The sequence below is a fragment of the Callorhinchus milii genome, unplaced genomic scaffold, assembly GCF_018977255.1.
Source record: "Callorhinchus milii isolate IMCB2004 unplaced genomic scaffold, IMCB_Cmil_1.0 Scaffold19, whole genome shotgun sequence".
NCBI lineage: Eukaryota > Metazoa > Chordata > Chondrichthyes > Chimaeriformes > Callorhinchidae > Callorhinchus > Callorhinchus milii.
The window spans coordinates 4,684,332-4,702,898 of record NW_024704760.1 but is presented as its reverse complement, the minus strand read 5'-3'; the positions used below and the strand labels follow the sequence as shown (position 1 = coordinate 4,702,898).

General features: G+C 39.7%; 1 long non-coding RNA gene across 1 annotated transcript; it reads right to left on the bottom strand.

The window, feature by feature from the left end:
* Positions 1-2,882: 2,882 nt before the first annotated feature.
* On the bottom strand, positions 2,883-18,245 carry LOC103179141. The gene is made up of 3 exons (XR_487945.2): positions 18,141-18,245; positions 5,912-5,989; positions 2,883-4,010 (listed from the first exon to the last, which is right to left on the bottom strand). It is a non-coding gene; the product is annotated as an uncharacterized LOC103179141 (long non-coding RNA).
* Between the last annotated feature and the right edge of the window lie 322 nt (positions 18,246-18,567).

The window sequence follows — 18,567 nt, the reverse complement described above, 5'->3', positions numbered from 1 at the left end:
TGGGGAACTTACAATGGTTATTATCAAGGCTGTGCATGAAAAGTTAGCAAGCAAACCTATTCCAAATGCATTTCATAACAATATTGAAAGAAGTCTGATCAGAGTTAAGTGCTGTATAAATAAGAATTATAAGATGGTAAATATATTGTTCTTTCTGAGAAAAGGTACTTTTCACGATGAATGCAAAACTGTTGGAACAATGGGATTTGACTCTAATAGGAAAATGCTGAACAATTGCTATGATGTTACCTTTCCTTTACCTTTTAGTGATCTATTGTAAGACATTCTCAAGTGCTGTTGTCACTGACTGCATTGCATTTAAGTAATTCACATCTCAAGTAATGTACCACAGTATCCTAGATTCATGTTACAGAAACAAAAGCAATAAAGATGACTTGAATTATAACCTTTATTTGAAATTTGCAAGCAAATTCTAAATGTTACATTTATATGTATTTTATTATACCGTGCAGGTCACTTTAGTTCAATTCAGATAAGATTAGCTCCCGATTAATAACAGTTGGGGAGGATAGGGTACGTGGTAGTGATAGTTATCACATCATACTGTAGAAATTATACACTTAACTTGTGTGTAATTCAGGTTAAACCTTATTCTAACCTCAACTTTACCAGTTTAAATCGCTATTACTGCATACTTTTGCCATTATGTTGTATCACACACTGGATGAAAATTGTTTTGTTTAGTGACTTTTTATTGCAAGTTTATTGTGAGTGTGTGTGTGGGGGGGGCAGGGGGTGGGGGTGGGGGGTGGGGGTGGGGGAGGCATAATAAACATACACCATCAGAGACAGAGCATTGAGAAAATGCCTTTTTCTGGATTACTGATAGAACTATTGGACAAAATACCATCCATGGATTTTATATTGAGAGACTGTATCTTCGGTTGGCACAGAGAGAGCTTTGGTTGCAGCCATATAGATATGATTCTTTGCAGCAAATTTAACTACGGAGCCTTTTCCAGTGCCAGTGCCAAAGTATTTGCCCATGAGAGCTGTCCTTTTGAGGGCATTGATTGATGCAGTGTTAACTATACCAAAACTTCTAACATTACTATTACTATTACTAACATTAGTACTAACATTAGTACTAACATTACTATTGTGACTTACAAGGAGATATGATGTGCATATGTGCTATCATTAGCAATAGCACGTCTTGTGACTTGGGCTCCAAACTGAATACGGACTCGACTCTAGTGATAGCGATTGATCCTAGAATACTTCAGACAACATCCAAAAGCATCTCTTTTGTTCTCGGAGCTAAAAATTCAGACAAATTCCCTTGGATCCCTGATTCATTACACAGACATAGTTTAACCATCTTCTCCTATAACTTGCTATAATTTGTTTTAAACACCCTATCTAACACATTCAAAGTGTTATTGCCATTTGACGAAAGTTGTAATGATGACCAAGTGGTGAATACTGTTAGGATAAAGTGTATGATTTCTACACTAGCAATCCTTGATACTTAGATGGAACGTATTGTTTGATTAGACTTTTTTTAAAGGAAATACCCTAACTAAGCTTAGGATCTGTCTTGCCTCAAAGAGTGATGCCTCAGGGTGAAATGTAATAATAATAATAATAATCCTTGCATGTAGGATAGCTTCTCAAAGCAACTCACAGGAGTGCAATTTGCTTTACAAACACTGCCAAAATCTTACCCTTCAAAAGAGGTGTAACAATTACACTCAAAAGGAAAATAGAGCCCTTGAACTTACAAAATGCACAGTCACTACACTTTACGGTAACTCCTCTGAAGTGTGTTGAGTCCTCAAGGGCGCTAGAACAAACCCAAGGATGATTATTTTTTGGAAGTAAGTTATTATTTATTTACTTGGCGGGGTGATAAAAAATCGACTCACAAATTGAAGGACGCTATCTTCGCTGCCAGTGCTTACGGAGCAAGCTGGCTGCTGTGGCGACAGAGCGAAGCTTTCCAACGCTGCTTCGTGAGGAAAAAATGAACATCCTCCCATATGGTTGCTTGTTCTGTTGGCATAAATCAAAAGTGAAAGCAAAATTCCAATGCATTTGCCAATCATTGCCGCAGTTGTAATTGGCATTGAATCCGCTGCTGATACCCTTGTTCTCTTTGGACCCATCCATCAATTAGCCCATTGGACACCATCGAAAATTACGACTGGCACCAAGCCAATTCCCAACAGTGAGGAAATACAAAAGTCAATGTCATGCCTTCTCATAGTGTAATAGAATTTAATGTAAATCTCTGATATGTTGGTTAATAATAATAATCCTTGCATTTGATATCGTGCCTTTCACGTCGGGAGGACGTCCCAAAGTTCTTTCTTCAGGCATTTAACATCTTTTTATATTTTATGTTCATAAAACGACAATGCCTGTCTCCGCTTCAAGAAGGATCACAATAACCGATTGAAGTAGAGATATGATCCTCATCGGAAAGGTTTTATATATCTGAGAGTGACATGGGCATATTTGTTTTCGGGTATCTCCTATCGTTCATGTGTTATTTTGAGTTTTGCGGTTTTCACTGCAGTTACACCTGGTGGCTGCCGAGTCAAAGTGGTTCTGTGGCATCGTGCATCACAGAGGACCTATGTGGCCAAGCGACGGGAACAAACTAAAGAACCCAGACGAAGCTAAGCCATGGCAACAACAACAAAATTATATTCTTAAAGCACCAAGTCCTCCCACTGAGCCCTCCCAAAAGGAGTCTTCCCACAGGAGTACTCCCAGATGAGTATAGATAAAGATGAAATGTCTGTCTGTGTATCAATCTACATTCCATATTGGATCGGTGAAGTGACTGTGTATTTTGTAGGTGAACACAGCAACCAATTTGCACACAGCAATGTCCCACGAACAGCCGTGAAGTGAATGACCATTTTTATTTGGGGGATTGTTGACCATGACATCGGATAAATCTTTAGAGGTATACCATGGGATTTTTAAGGTTTACCTGAACAGGCAGACGGAAACTCGGTAGGACATCTCATCCAAAGGATGTCCCCTTCAGAACTGCACTGGGGTATTGAGTGTTGAGAATATATGAGTTCCGATGTGGGGCTTGAACCCACAATCTTCTGACTCAATGGTGAGAGTGCTACCAACTGAGCCAGGGTGACACACAACACAATGCATGAATTCAGATATTTATAATGTAAAGTAGCCCTGGTTGTCGTGAGTTTGCTTATTGCTTGGCTTAGGATCTTGGTGGGATATGTTGCAACGCAGCTTTTGGAAATTACTCACACATTCTGACTGTGCCCCCCCCCACATATCAAAGACCGTACTCAGTGACATAGATGCTCTAAATCATGGAACAGTCAATTACATGATATTTCAGCAAAAGAAAACTGAACTTGTGACAGCAAAAAGAACACAAAATAATCAGGATAAAGATAAACTGAAAAGATAAATGGAACATAAATATAAGCCTTTTAGAAATTCTCATGGGGGGAATTTGCAAAGTTATTCCTGGAGTGCTTTTTTTTCCTTTATGGTATTCACATATTTCATAAGGCAAATCTCCTTGTCCTTCACAGGTTCCCTTTGAATATTCCTGCGGGATTTGAATGGTGTTCCTGATCAGGTTTCCAAAGAATCTCACGGTTTCCCAAGGGGCATCTCAGCTAGATTCTCATGGTGTATTTTAAATATTCTATTGTGTTGTGTTAGTGCTTTGTCCCAAAGCATGAAGACTTAGAAACCAATTTGTGTTCTGTGTTGCAACAGCTTTAGGGGGAAAAAAACATTGCAGGACTGGTTAAGCTATTAGTTTACTGATCCTCACCCAGTTTCAACTGTACATAATGTTCTGTAAGTAATGTGCTTTGACGCTCTTTGAAGACATTTTTAGTTGAAGGTTTTCGGGACATCAGCAGTGTTCACAGACTGTGAGATCAACTCTTCACACTTTCTCTGCTCCCTGGAAAGTTTCCCCCATTTTTTCCTCCAAGGCTGGCTTTTATTTGGTTTGTTTCTTTTCGGTTTGTGGATCCTGTCTGGTGCAAATGATGACCACACGTTGCTTATCAACAGAGACACATTACATCCATTTGTAAATGAAGATCATCCATTTGTTAGCAGAATAAACTGTGTTTTGCGAAACACAAGGTAACGGTTGTGAAGGAATGTATGGCATGTTGTAACATTGGCCCAGGATGTAGCCGAGTCTGTAAAATAAGACAGTGAAATGCTAGTAACATGTTAGAACATCTGAACCCTGTGAACTCTGGCGAGCAATAACTGATCCTCTTCAGTTAATATTTTGCAAAGTATGTAGTGATAGGTTTACTCTTAATATATATTTTACAGTTCAGTGAAAGTTGCTGAGGTGTTTGAGTCCAGCAATGTCCACATGTGCCTGCTAATCAGCCCATCTCAAATTACGAGCAGCTATTATTAACGTGTAAAGCTGAGCAGCTTTGACGCATTCTGCAATGCAGTCCATACGTAAAGCTTCTTCACACTGTTTGCCATTGCCAGTTCTAAAGTGGGAGGAACGAGCTTATTCTCAATGTTAAAGGAATGACCTGTGAACATTGATTAAAGAAGCCAGGGCTCATCAGTCTTGAGAGAAGATATCTCAGAGGAGAATTGATACAGTTTTATTACACCTTATTTTATAGATTTGAAAATTAAAACCAGATCAATGGTTTTGGGTGCATCAAGACAGTAGAAGAGAAGATAGGGTTAATATCTCAAAGGTGAATTTCAGGTCAGACACCAGGAAGTATTTCTTTACCCCGAGAGTAATTAACAACTGCAACAGGTTACTAGGCAGGTAAATTGATTTAAGAAACGGCTTGATGCTGTAATGGGTGAATGGTAGTAGGAGCAGCTGACAATAATTAAATACCTTTTATCCTCCTTTCATTTCCCCCCAATATGCTTCCCCCATCTCGCCTCTGAATGAGGACAATACAACTGGTGGCCATTCAGCCCATTCTTTCGTGATGGTGTTTGTTCCTCCAAGAAGAAAAGACCCTCCAGGAGAGTTGATGCAGGTAATTGGAGTTGTGGTACAGATCAGCCATGATCCATGGGAGTGGCAGAACAGGCTCGAGGGTCTGAATGGCCTACTCCTGTTTCCTAGGTTGAACCATGCTGGACTGCATGCAGAATTGGTGAGGAGAGGGAAGGGATTGTGAACGGTTTCAGTGCACAACTATAAACGTGTGTTAATGATATACAGGCTGTGTTAGTCCCTGGCAAGTGAACAGAACAAAGTTCAGCTCTGCCTTCCCTTCAGGTGAGGAGAGATGGCAGAAACATATTGGAGGTGAAATGAGAGGAGAAAAAATATGTAACCATTGAATTTCTGAATTGTATTCTCATCCTATAACTCTTAAAGCATACCTGTCTGGTTCCTCTTTGATAATAATAAGAATCCTTGCATTTGATATAGATCCTCATCACGTTGTTGAGACGTCTCAAAGCACTTAGTTGAGTAAGAGTTAAAACGAGAGCATAGTTTCAAACCATGCTTTTTTTCATAGATTGATTTTATTTTTACAGTGCGCTCAATGTGCCTGCATGTTATCATTTCGAAACTATGGATTTATTAAGTGCTGTTCCGCTAGATTATTTGATCGAATCTGCAGTGCGGGTTTGATGTGCCAAAATTAGCTGGGAAATCTACAATTCAAAAGAATTCGCTGTTTCGCAACTAATTGCCAATGCACGCCAGAGCCAAATAAAAAAAACACAGACTGCCGGCACAGTATGGTGTAAATCAGCTGTAGCAACATTGATGGAGAGCAACAACAGGTCTATTAACCATCAGCTGAGAATTATGCGAGCCAGGTTTCTGTGTGCTAAAGGGGAATAGTGACAGTCAAGCTCTGACATCTGAATCGCCTTGTGCTGCTGTGCGCATGTGATTCTTGATGCTGTAACAGACCTTTGCAGGAATAGCTTGATCTCACTCAGCTGCGTCAGTCTGCAATTCCAAAGCATTCTGCACATCCTTGAGGTACGCCTGAGAGGCAGATGGAAAACTTTAGTGACGCACAAACATATTTCAAGATTCCCCTCGTGATGCACAGGCAGTGTCGATTCCTCCTAGGCTCGCACATTACATGACGTGCTCCGATCATTGTGAACAGCACAATGTCCATTTATGATCATTCTGTCAATATATTGACCAAAGAGTTACAAGGCTATTATGGTTTATGTATATGGTGGTGGTGGGAATGGGGGGGGAGGGGGAGAGAGTTTGGTTTTAACTCTTTGAGGACTCAAATCACTTTTCATTTGTAACATGTGAGGTTTAACTCAAATCATTTAACTCTGATATGATAAGCCGCTCTATCAAATTCAAGGATTATTATTATTAATTTACTGATGGTAGGTGAGGCTGTGATTTGAGGGCATAGATTTAAGATAATTACCAAAAGTGCAAAAGACGATTATTTTTTACACCGAGGGATGCTAGGAGGTGGAATGCCCGACCTCGAACTATGGTTGAGTCAAAATCCATATTGGTTTTTAAGAGGAAAATTAGATAAATATCTGAAAAGGAGAAGTAGAAAATCTCAGTTAGCGAAGGGTAAAAGCAGTGAAAGGAGACCAAAGAGGGCTGTTTCGAAGAGCAACAATGAGCCATAATCACCTCCTTTTGCCTTATAAATTGATATGGTTCTATGACTTCAAATCTTCTTTAAATGAAGCACTATGATCTCTGTGCTGCCGGATGGAGTGGAGACGCAGTTCTGATGAGTAATTATGACAAATGCAAACAGCATAGATGTACAGTGACATTTAATGCTCAACTGCTTCCACCTCTCACATGATGTGTAATTACACATTCTATTACCAATCACGTCAAGGTACTGGGAGGAAATGAACATGTTTTGCGGCCCAGATACTCATTAAAAAATAATCTGGTGTCAGATTAATTCTTCCCAAACAAATAGTGATAGAAGGAACTCGCCTCAAGTGCGATTCTGAAAGAGTCTGTCTACTCTAGGGAAAATATGATCTGTACAGCTTTTTCCACCATTAATTTAAATACCACATTATTTCAAGTAAAGCAAAGCTTTCCACTCATGGTCAATCTTCTTTCAGCCGCACAACACCTTGTGTGATCTCAGGTAACTACGCTCTCTCTTATCCCATAATCCAACCCCATCAGACATCCATTAGCACATTGATTAAGGGAGATGAGTGTTCGGTTTGGCTGGGAGAAGGGGGCGTTAAGGTGTGCTAAAAGCTTGCATTCAATGCATCAAAAGTGGTACTGATATGAGTTCTTAATGAGGTACATTATGTGATACATTCTAAAAATAACGTGAGCATTTGCTTTTCTAACTGGCAGTTAGAATGAATGGTGTTTTACGCTGGCACAAGGAACATTGAGCTCATTTAAAGCATCCTGATGCTTTACATCCTTTGCCAAGGATGATTATTATTATTTTAAAAAAGCGCACTCCCTACATTTCACAGTAATGATAATAATAATCCTTGCATTTTGATATATCGCCTCATCATGTCTTCGAGACATCTCAAAGCGCTTCACAGAATATACTGTAAAGTGAGTTGACTGACTGTATATTTTGTGGACGAGTGTACAAGTACTTGGAGTCATCCTCCTGACATGAAAGGATGTGTATCAAACGCCAGAATTATTATCGTAATTCTCTCTGCAATCAGAATTGGCTTCATTGCCGGTTGCAGAAATGGGAATCAGCTCCGAAACCGAGATCTTTCTAAACTTTCCATCCCATCTAATTGAGTGTCGACGTCAAGATGTGACGTGAGCAACTTCAATATTAATACGGAACAAAATCCTTCAGGAAACAAAACCCTGCTCTGAAATCCAACGAATGCCTACAATAAGTAGACATTTGCACACATTTAGTATTTCAGTGTAAGTAGGTAGAAACAAATAATCCGTGCGTGAAGATTGCATGTGTAAAGCAGGAATTATGTTTTTTAAAAAAAACTGAATTCTCTGACTGTTAAATGATTGACAGTGTTTGACAGTCATTTAACAGGTTTGGGATATTAAGAACATTGGTTTATTTTTAGACAGATGCCATCACCGATCAGCTAGGAGCATGGAAATTGATCTTGTTATATTTAGAACTGTATTCCGCAATCTGACTTTTCAAGCTTGAAAATCATTTGACTTGCGTGTAAGTGGATGTCATCCAGCGATTACATTCAATCTTCTTTCCCCTCCCGTTTATCTGGCATTTACATATAGGCTTGCATTAAAATGGACACAGACGTCACTGAACTGAATGGAAGAACATGTAGAGCTTTTAAAAGGCTCGCAGACAAACTATTTTCGGCTGTCTGCTTTGCAATTGGATTCTGTGTGTATGTGTGTACATGAGCAATTTTAATTTCAGGAGACCTGGGGGAGAGGTTGGAGCCAGTTAACTGGCAGAATTTTCGCCCAGTATTTTGCACGAACTTGCTGCTTGCATCAGCGGACGCCAGACTCTTTTTCGAACCTTTGAAATCATCTGCTCACCCACCGGTAACTGATGTGCTCTCGGGTCACGAGCGAACTCTGAAGAAATTATCCCAACAATGCCAACAACAATTTACACTTATATAGCTCCCCTCACGCAGGGGAGTGTCCCAGAGCTTCCCACAGTGGCAGAGGGCGATGAGAACCGGTGGGAGGGGATTGATTTATTTATTCTCCCAGATAGAATAAACCATGTGACCAAGTTAGAGATGGGTCTTTTAGCCACGACGGTGCTCTATCTATATTTTAGTCATTCCTCTCGAATAAAACAGTTAAGGAATCTTCCTCTTCTTAATCCTTAGTAAGGCAGAGAAAAATCTTTATGTTACGATCCTTGTCTTCACTTGGAGTCTTCTGACCGGAAATAGGTTAGAGCGTCGGTTGTTCACGTAAACGTTCTCATTTTAATCATTGAGATCTCACCAGTTAGGTTTGGGTCCTAAAGAAAACCCAAACAAGGAACAGTATCCGTGATGTTTAGGGATAACCATTCTGCGGCCAGCAATGTTAATTAGCCCAGATCATGAGTCGAATAAACAAATCGGCTCGGGAATGGAACCAACCCCACTCGCTGCCAGGGAATGCTCCTGATCAGTTTTCCCTTCTAAAGTATCTGTTGCTTTCTTCGGTAACCTGCTTACCTGAGACTTTGGCTCTTAGACCACCGCAAGTGCATAAAGATCAGCATTCGGTAGGTTTGGATTTGGCAGTACATTAACATCCGAAGGTCTATTTCAGGCACCATACAGCTTATGTAAGTCCGATAAGCATGTAACTTTATACTGCCTCAGGTGTGCCGGTGCTATCTATTGGATTACGTATCAACAAAAACAGCAACTTGCTTTTATGTAGCACCTTCTTATAGGATAACGTCTTAGAGCACTTCCTCACTGATGAATTCAAAGGGAAACGAATGATACAGAGGGTTGTCTTTTCACAACAGATGTCAGGTTTCGAAAGTAAATCATCACATAATGAATTATGGATATGTCTGTGTAAATGTTCTGCTGTGCATGCCTCACTGATCCTTATGGATGCAGACTGCACGTCACTCTCGAGAAGGGAGGGGGATTTAATAGACAGAAAATTTCCCAAACATGGAAATCTAACAGAGCTAAGCGTGCACAAACACACGCTGTCATTTATTCTACACTCAATTGGACTCGAGCTGTTCTGTGACTCGGTTTAAATATTCATCACTTAGAAAGCAAATAGAGTTCTGTTTCAGCACACTGAATTAGAAATCAAGCTCTCCTTAGGAAAAGCAAATGCACTAAATCAAATGAAAGCATATCATGCGTTTCCCCCCCACCTCCTTATTTAAAAAAGAGATTTTTATTGGGGACTTGGGTTTGGAGATTGACCATGCATTCACCTCAGTCACCTTGGTCACAATCAAGTCCAGTTTGACCTGTTGCAAGTCTCCTCTATCTTATGAATATAAGTCCCAAATCAGATTGCTTTTGCCTAGTTCGGATCAGCCTGTATTTGTCATTAGTCAATACTGCAAACCTGCTTGTACATCAGCACCAGTGAGCTACTTAGAGAGATTGCAATGGATTTGTAAGAGTGCTCTTTTTGTTTGGGGATCAGAAACCTAGCTCAATAGAATAGGGAGTAGAATACACGTTCTACTGCACGTTAGTCATTTGGGGACTCACAGCAACAGTAACTTGCATTTATATAGCGTCCCTCACACAGGGTAGTGTCCCAGAGTGCTTGACAGTAATGGAGCATGATACCAAGTGGGAGGATGGGGCGTAGGCACTGTCGAATAGGAAGGTCTTCAGGCGCGATGGGAAAGGAAAGGTTAACTCACCTGATAACCGGAAGAGCACTGACAGGACATAACCCACCGACAAATCATAACCCAAAGAAGTTTGATATAGCTTGAGAGGCCTGGGATCACAGCATGGGACATTGTGCTTACAAGTTAAGCGTTTAACCACTCGCGCTCAACCCGGCTCTTATAAGATTTCTTTTTCTTAAAAAAAGTAAGTCGCTTTCGCTCGAAAAATAAAGTCGTGTTAGTTTGTTTTTCCCCGTTGCAGAATCTTAACAATGGACCATTATTGTCATGTGCCTGAGCAGTAATGCAACCCCATAGTCTTGCTGGAGCCACAATACACTCAAGTTTCCTCGTGCGCTTTCTAGTTTCCGTGAAGTAACAAAGATGAGAATGTGTTTTATCAAAGCAGTCATTGTTAATCAAAGGCAACTGATCACAGTTGCACTTAAATGATAGGAGCCGCATTGCAGGGCTATGAGGTAAAGCCTGTCTGCGGTATGTCAAAGCCTATTTACATCAGTGCACGTCCGACTCTGTTGCAACCATCTCCGAGTGATCAAAGGGCATTATCACAGAGGTGCTGAAAGAACAGTGGTTGGTCAAATCACTGTGAAGATTAATAGAGAAAATATTTTGCATTTTTTCCGTTTTAAGCAACGACGTCAAACTCTGGATTTAGCTTTTTTTGACCTCTTGGAGACAGGAATGTGGCATTCACAGATCTCGTAGGTCTTAAACAACAGCTTTTTGTTAACACGGGGGGAAAAAAAAGCAGGATTGCCAGAGGCCATACAGCTGTCAGACATGATATAGCTTGTAACAAACAGGATATGTCTGAAACTAGTTCTGTTGCTGAACAAGTCTATATCAATCAACTTCAAGGCCTTACCAGGTGTGGGAATTGTGAGGTAAATGTGTCTTAGTGATGTCAAGTCTACTCAGAAATACAAAGAACTCACGACTAAATGGGATGTAATAAGGAGCAATGCTAGATGGGTATCAGTTGTGTGAAGGCATGAGCCAGGCTCAACAATGATGACTCATTTCAGTACAAATCGAACCTAACTAAAGAAAATCAATCCAGCCAATATCTATTGAACCCCATGTCAGAGCTGACTCTGAAATCTATAGATAAATAAAAACACAATCAGAGCTTTAACTGTCTTTGTCTCCATACTATTGATTCGCGACTGGCAACTATTAGTATTCAGAATCTGGCTGTAATTTTTTTTGTACGAATATAATTGAAGACTTGCCCTAATCCTGTGGTGGGCTCCATAAATCTCACAGCAGGATTAGGTGCATATCTGCTCTCCTTTAAAAAGGGAACAAAAATATTAATCTTTTTACTCATTCCTTCAGAGCAATGACACGTTCCCCTTCCGTGTATGAAACACACGAAATCACATCTTTTATAGCTAACAAAGTAGATTGAGACTTTTAATTTATTTTCTGGGTGCTGTCACGACCATCCCTTTTCTCTTTCTCCCCTCGTTCTCAGACAACGAGACATTAACCTGGACACTCCAGTGCCTTGGACTGAGCTCCATCAAGTATTCATTTGTAGCCAGAATTTTCGAGTTAAATAATGGACTCTGGACTCTGTCAGTCCTCTCTCGAGGAACTGTCTGCGAAGTCTTTGAATTCCAGATTACTGTATCCCCATCTTCCACTCTCAAACAATTTCAGCCCCAACTAAATACGGTTTGGTCCAGTACAAACAATGAATGTTTCACAGCTACTTTCTCGTTCAGGTCAATGATATTAATCCTTGCAATTTTATATGACATCTCATCACATCGAAATGTCTCAAACCGTTTCACAGATTTTTTTTTTCTGTGACTTGTCATGACTGTGTCTGTAGATGGACGTGGCAGCCAATTTTTACATAATGTCCCTATAAATTGAAGAGAAGTGAAGGACCAGTTTTTTGGCGCAATTGTCAAGCTCTCCAAGAAGCCGTCTGGCATTAAGGGTGCTATATATAAATGCAAGTTGTTGTTGTTGTTATCTGGGGGATTGCTGACCAGGACATTGAGAGCAACTTCCTTTTCAAGTCACTCTACGTGAACGGTGTTATTGCTGTGGTTGAATAGTGCTCTGGGACTCTACACTGTCTGAGGGCGCTATATAAATTCAAGTTGTTGTTGTGCCATGGGATTGTTAATCTCTACCTGACACTGTACTGGAGCATCAGCCTGAATTGTGAGGTCAAAGTCCCAACATGGGGCTTAAACCCACTATCCCACAATACATGAAGTGCACAAGAATACCGCTTGTTTTTCATAACGAATTTCCTAAAATAATTTCACTGTTGATCTAATCTCACTCAGATCAATCAGAAATTTACGGGTAAATTTTGCAGTGCGTCTGAACCTATCACTTGCGCTATTTAGCACAGGAAACACGTTAAGCAACATGTAAATTTTAAACCCCTACTTTCTGGATGAACAGCTGCGTACGCAAGGAGTTCAAGGAGTGAGGAGAATGTACGGTCAGAGTCTATTGGTGAAGTTCAGAACAGTCTGTAAATAGGACTCGGAAGTCAATGAAAGGACGGGGGTGAGAAAGAGGCTTGAACAAATTAATGAATGGATGTGACAAAAATCTCTGCTGAAGTGCAGAATCCCCATTTATAGCACACTCACGTCGAGCTCTTGGCTGCCAAAAATAATGCATCAGAAGGCAAATTGGTGCACTGCCCTGGATTATAATTATACTTGTCTCAAAGGAATTGCATACAGTGTTTTTTTTTGCATCAGAAAGGGAGGTAGACAATGGGATGTAAATTGCACCCCATAGGCAGATAAAACAGCAATCCACAGTGTAAATGAATAACATTGTGCAGACGCATTTTGTTTTACTTCAACGACTCAAAAGTAAAACTATCATTGGTTTTCCCGAACGGTCAATTTCTTTACTGATTGCACGTTAACTAATCAGTGACTCCTCCCCGAACTCAGGCTGACTGAGGACTGAGTATTATTACTGATTTACCAAAAAAGTACAATTCATTTTAAAATTATAATCATTGTAAAAAAGCAAAACAAGCGAGATGGCCCAGGTTCGATTCCCGGGCAGGGCGAAACCTTAGGCAAGTTTCCTTCCTCCATACAAATGCCTCTGTTTAGCAGTAAATAGGAACCCAGTTGTTCCAATAAATTGGTCACTCAATCCACGACTGTCCCTGGGTCACTGCTGTGCGCAATTGGCTGCCGCATTTCGCCCACGAAAGTCACTACATTTTACAATATATTCTGCAAAGCGCTTTGAGACGTCTCAACGATGTGATCAGGCGCTATATCAAATGCCAGGATTATTATTGCTATTATTACGTCATTAAATTCAGTACCGAATTGAAAAACTCCAGCCAATGCAGAAGTGATACATAATGCAGTGTTTTTTTGTTAAGAGAGAGACTCACACACACTCACATTAAGTTCTGCTGTACCACCCAGGCTCTGTAAGTAGGCAGAGACGTGCTGCAAGAATTCCGTCCCGTCGCTTATCACCAAAAGGAGTGTGTCAGTGACCCTGAGTGACTTCCCGCACCCCCCACCCCCACTTGTGTTACTGACCAGCACCCCCCCCCACCCCAGTCTTCTAACTGAGGCAACAACAACAACTTGCATTTATATAGCGCCCTTCGAGCATGGCGGCCGATGGTGGCAATAGAACGCACAACGTTATCTGCTCTGAACTTGTTTTCAATGGAGCAAAATAATTAGAGGAAAGGGGAATCATCCGCATTTTTACAATCCTCAGAGTCACGGCTGATAAAGATGTAAATGACACTTTCTGACTACAAGTACGAGCTCAGGGCTGAAGTGGATACGTTTAATATGTCGAAATTAACAACCCAACGAATGATTGGAAAGATTTGCGTTCCCCCATAGAGTCGTGCATTTGTGGAATGCAGACCTCACAACACAAGCTGGTTATCGTTATTATATAATAATTATTATCCTTTCATTTGGTATAACATTTTTCACATTGGGAGGAAATCCCAAAGACCATCACAAGATATACTGACTTAATAAATAATAGTAATCCTTGCATTTGATATAACGCTTTTCATGTCTTCTCGACGTCTCAAAGCGCTTCACAGAATATACCGCAAAGTGAATTGACTGTATATTTGTGAGCGAAACGTGGCAGCCAATTGCACACAGCAGTTTCTCTCTCAACAGGATTGAGTGACCAAATTATTATCTTATATTTCTTTTCTTGAGAGATTATTGTCAGGCGTGTGGAGTAAGGAAACTTGCCTGAGGTTTCGTCCTGCCGGGACTGTATTATAATACTATAACATATAAGATTACAATGTAGTATAATATTTATTATATCAGAATATAATATAGTTATATAAGATTATAAATATAAAATTTATATAAATAATATTATAATTATTCTATTATATAATGCTATATTATAAGAAAACAAGTCTATGGTTTAAATTTGGGCTGCATTTTGCACTTTTTTAGTTTAGAACTAAGTGTGGAAACAAATATTTGGGGGTTTAGCTTTAATAATTGTCTGTTTTTCTTTCTTCTATTCCACGCTCTATTCCATTAAACAACACATCGACAGGACCGAGTGACACAAAGGACAAGTAAATAATGATCAATTACGCTTTCGTAATATGAACAGTTAGCGAGTTCAATGCAATCTCATAAAGCTCTTGGGTCAATAAAGGACGTTCAGTAGTTCAGGAAGTCTACTTTGGGCTATTCATTTTCCTGTCATGGCAATACCATGCTGTATAAACACAGCAGCAGATCGCTGCAATATTTCTGGCTGTAAATTTTGGTTTTGTGACTCCATCAGGGAGGAGGAACCCTGTGAAATAATTTTCCGTGGACCGATTCTCCGCAGATGGTCATTTTCCAATTGCGCTCATCTTCAGAAGTTAATCAGAAATACAAAACACGAGTGACAACAAGTCTCAGAATGCTGACATACCTCATTAATATCTGCTCAGAATGCCAGCACAGAGTCAGGTACCAGTACTCCCTTTTCTGATGTCGGATAAAACTGAATACTGAAGGTCATCGACTTTGAATACCCATTTATACATTCCTGTACACATCACAATATAAGCAGTTATTTTATGCCTTTGTAAAACAGGGCTTTCTAACCATAACATTTCTATCTATAAAATATACAGTCAATTCACTTTACAATATATTCAGTGAAGGGCCTTGAGACGTCTCAAAGACCGATCATTAGTATTATTATGTCTGTCTCTTCTTGAGCTTGATAAAAACCTGCTAGAAACCTCTCTAGCATTTATTTCTGGTTATATTTCAGTCCAGCATGACACCTTACCCTATTAAATTGCCTTTTCCAAAGGGTATTATTTGCCTGACAGACTGTATTAACACCTTTGGAACCTAGTGTATAATAATAATAATAATGGACAATAATCCTTGCATTGGCTATAGAATCTATCACTCCGTCGGAAGCCTCAAAGCACCTCACGGGGTTTAATGTAAGGTGTAGTAATTTTGTAGTGTATGCAAAGACAACACCTCAGACAATGCAGCATTCCCTTAGCACTGTATTGGAGCTCAGCCTGGACTGCACGTTCAAAATCCCCAAACCATAAAAAACCTCCAACAGTTCCATCTCTCTCACTCTAACTCCCTGGATTAAGTTCAGTATACAAACCTCATGTAACCCAAATGTAAAAATCTTTACAACATTCATCCATGACCTCTCGTAGTTAGTTTCCCATTTTATCAATTACATAGAGACATATCTTGGCTCCCAAATGTATTTTTTCCTGGGCACCGTTGCCACTGGCAAATGACATCAAACCTATTTTCACCCTTTAAAAAATGCTCGGTATTTAACTGGATTAATTTAAAAAGAACAGTGTGATACTGTGATGGGAAGACAATAAGGTTGCGATCAAATGAGCCAAAGGATCTTCTCCATCTAAATTGATGTTGTGAATTGTGTGTGTGAAAGGTGATGCCCTAAAGCTTTACACCTGCTGTCAGTTCCCGATGTTTCTAATTGGAACATTCATTACTTAACTACAATCAGATTGTGTGAATGAATAACAATCGTAACAGCTGCCAATTCAAGAAATTCAAATGACTTCTGCCATATTAGGATCAAATCAATACATTGATAAAGGGATGGCTAAGCAGACATTAAATAGCCAAACTAAATGGACAATAAAATTTCAATTAAAATGGAATATGAACTAAAAACTACCTCCTTTAAAGAGTCCCCATAAATCTAAAATGTCTATACTGGTCAGCGCTGCAATTGAGTTGCTAACAAGACAATGTCACTCCAAATGATCTACTTATCAATTTCAGGTGTGTTTCACCAACCCAAAGTGAGGATATCAGTAACTTCTCACGCTTCCATCATATTTATACAAGAGGATTATCAGTTAAACAATACTGCAATATCAATAAACCAAGATGTCCTTTATGCCTGATCTAAGTTTCTTTCAAAAAAAAGTAAAAGCCTTTGTTTTTGATGAGCCCCACTGGATATTTTTCAGTTCCTCGTGGAGACAAAAAATCTCTTCAGCAGGTGCGAGAAATTGACAGTAATGAATTCCGAGTGTTTTTAGAAATTTCAGTATTTTATTCCCCACACGCTCACCCGCCAAACGTGTAACTTTCCAGAACAACTTTTGCCTTAGAATATCTGAAATTGGATGACTTTATAAATAATTGAGTTGGTAATGCGTCAGAAAGTGGCGAAACAAACCCTAAGCTTCATAAGGCTCGATCTCTGCTAACAGGGGTAAGGTACTGTTCTGTGTTATTGCCCGCAGCACAAATGGTTTATTTCTGTATTGTGAAACTACATAAATATGGAATTCTGTTTATGCCACATGTCTCAAAACATTTTATGAGCAGTTAATTATTAAATACCATGAAATGCATTGGTTTGTTAAAAGTCAATTATTGATCCATATTCCCTTGATTCGATGATTGAGTGAAGCGCTAACTCCCTATATTGCTTTTTCTTCCTTAATTTGCTCTCGAGTCTCTTAAACTTTCTGCAGAATAGTTGCACATTTCCCTGGGTCAAAATGCCAACAAGAGATGTTGTGGGGGCATTGGGTTTTGAGGTGGAAATGCGTTTTTATATGGACTGCATGAAAAAAATAGAACAGGAGTAATTATCTCCTCAATGACTCACTGTTATATCACAGATCCTTGGTATGATATAATACAGGTTGGATAATGCTCATCTCTGCACTAGCAAAGATTACATATAAATGTCTGTTCTGTAATGCAGCTGCAATATGATATCGGAAGAACTTTGTTATAGCTGTAAAATCCAAACTATCTGGAAACGCAGCAGTCTCTGACATTAATACTGTCGTTTTTAATTTTGTATCAATCTATTTTAAATATCATTGCCTCCAAGTTTTTATATTGCCAATAACTTATGTTGAATATTACCTAGGGTTCAAAATATGTCATTTGTAACGCACAATATGAAAAAATAATGATAATTTGGTCACTCATGAATGTTTGTGGGACACTGCTGTGTTCAATTGGCTTCCGCGTACCGCCCACAAAATATTCACACTTTACAGTTTATCCTGTGAAGCGCTTTGAGACGTCTCAAAGACGTGATAAGGCGCTATATCAAATGCAAGGATTATTAGTACTGTAAAACAACCTCTCTACGACGATAGCAGTCCGAGGAACTTGGATTACACACTTGCTCCTTGCTCCTTGCTCTTTTGCTATATTAGTCTGCAGTACAAAAGCACTCGGAGTGACTAGAACAGCCATGCTCGTAGTGTTCATGAAGCCCGAACGATATTGCTGTATGAAGGCAAATTACAGCTTTAAATAGCTGTTACCAGACCATTACCTTTGCAGAGCTCCAGCCGGAGACTGCACCATTTCTAGTCCGAGCACAGTCCTGTGATCATCTGTATTCCAGTCACTGCGAGACATCTGCAGCAGGAGACACCGAGTCAGCAGATCAGGGTGTTCTCTATTACAGAAAAATCAATGATTAAAAATTAGGCGGTGGTGAGTAACTGACGTGTCAAATACAGAAAGCTAGCTCCTTGTCCGTTAACCCCTGCTAATAGACTGCAGTATTTACCCTGTGTGTGCTGAACATGCTGTTTGGTTTTACATAGCCTGATGTCCGCACCTTAGATTCAGAAGGTAACTATTCCACCAAGTTATATTTTACAACATGAATGTGAATTGGAATCGAGCAATAAACACAAACATTTTGTGAGTGTAGTTTTTCTCCAGCAGAAGTCCAATGCGGATCTGACTCCCAA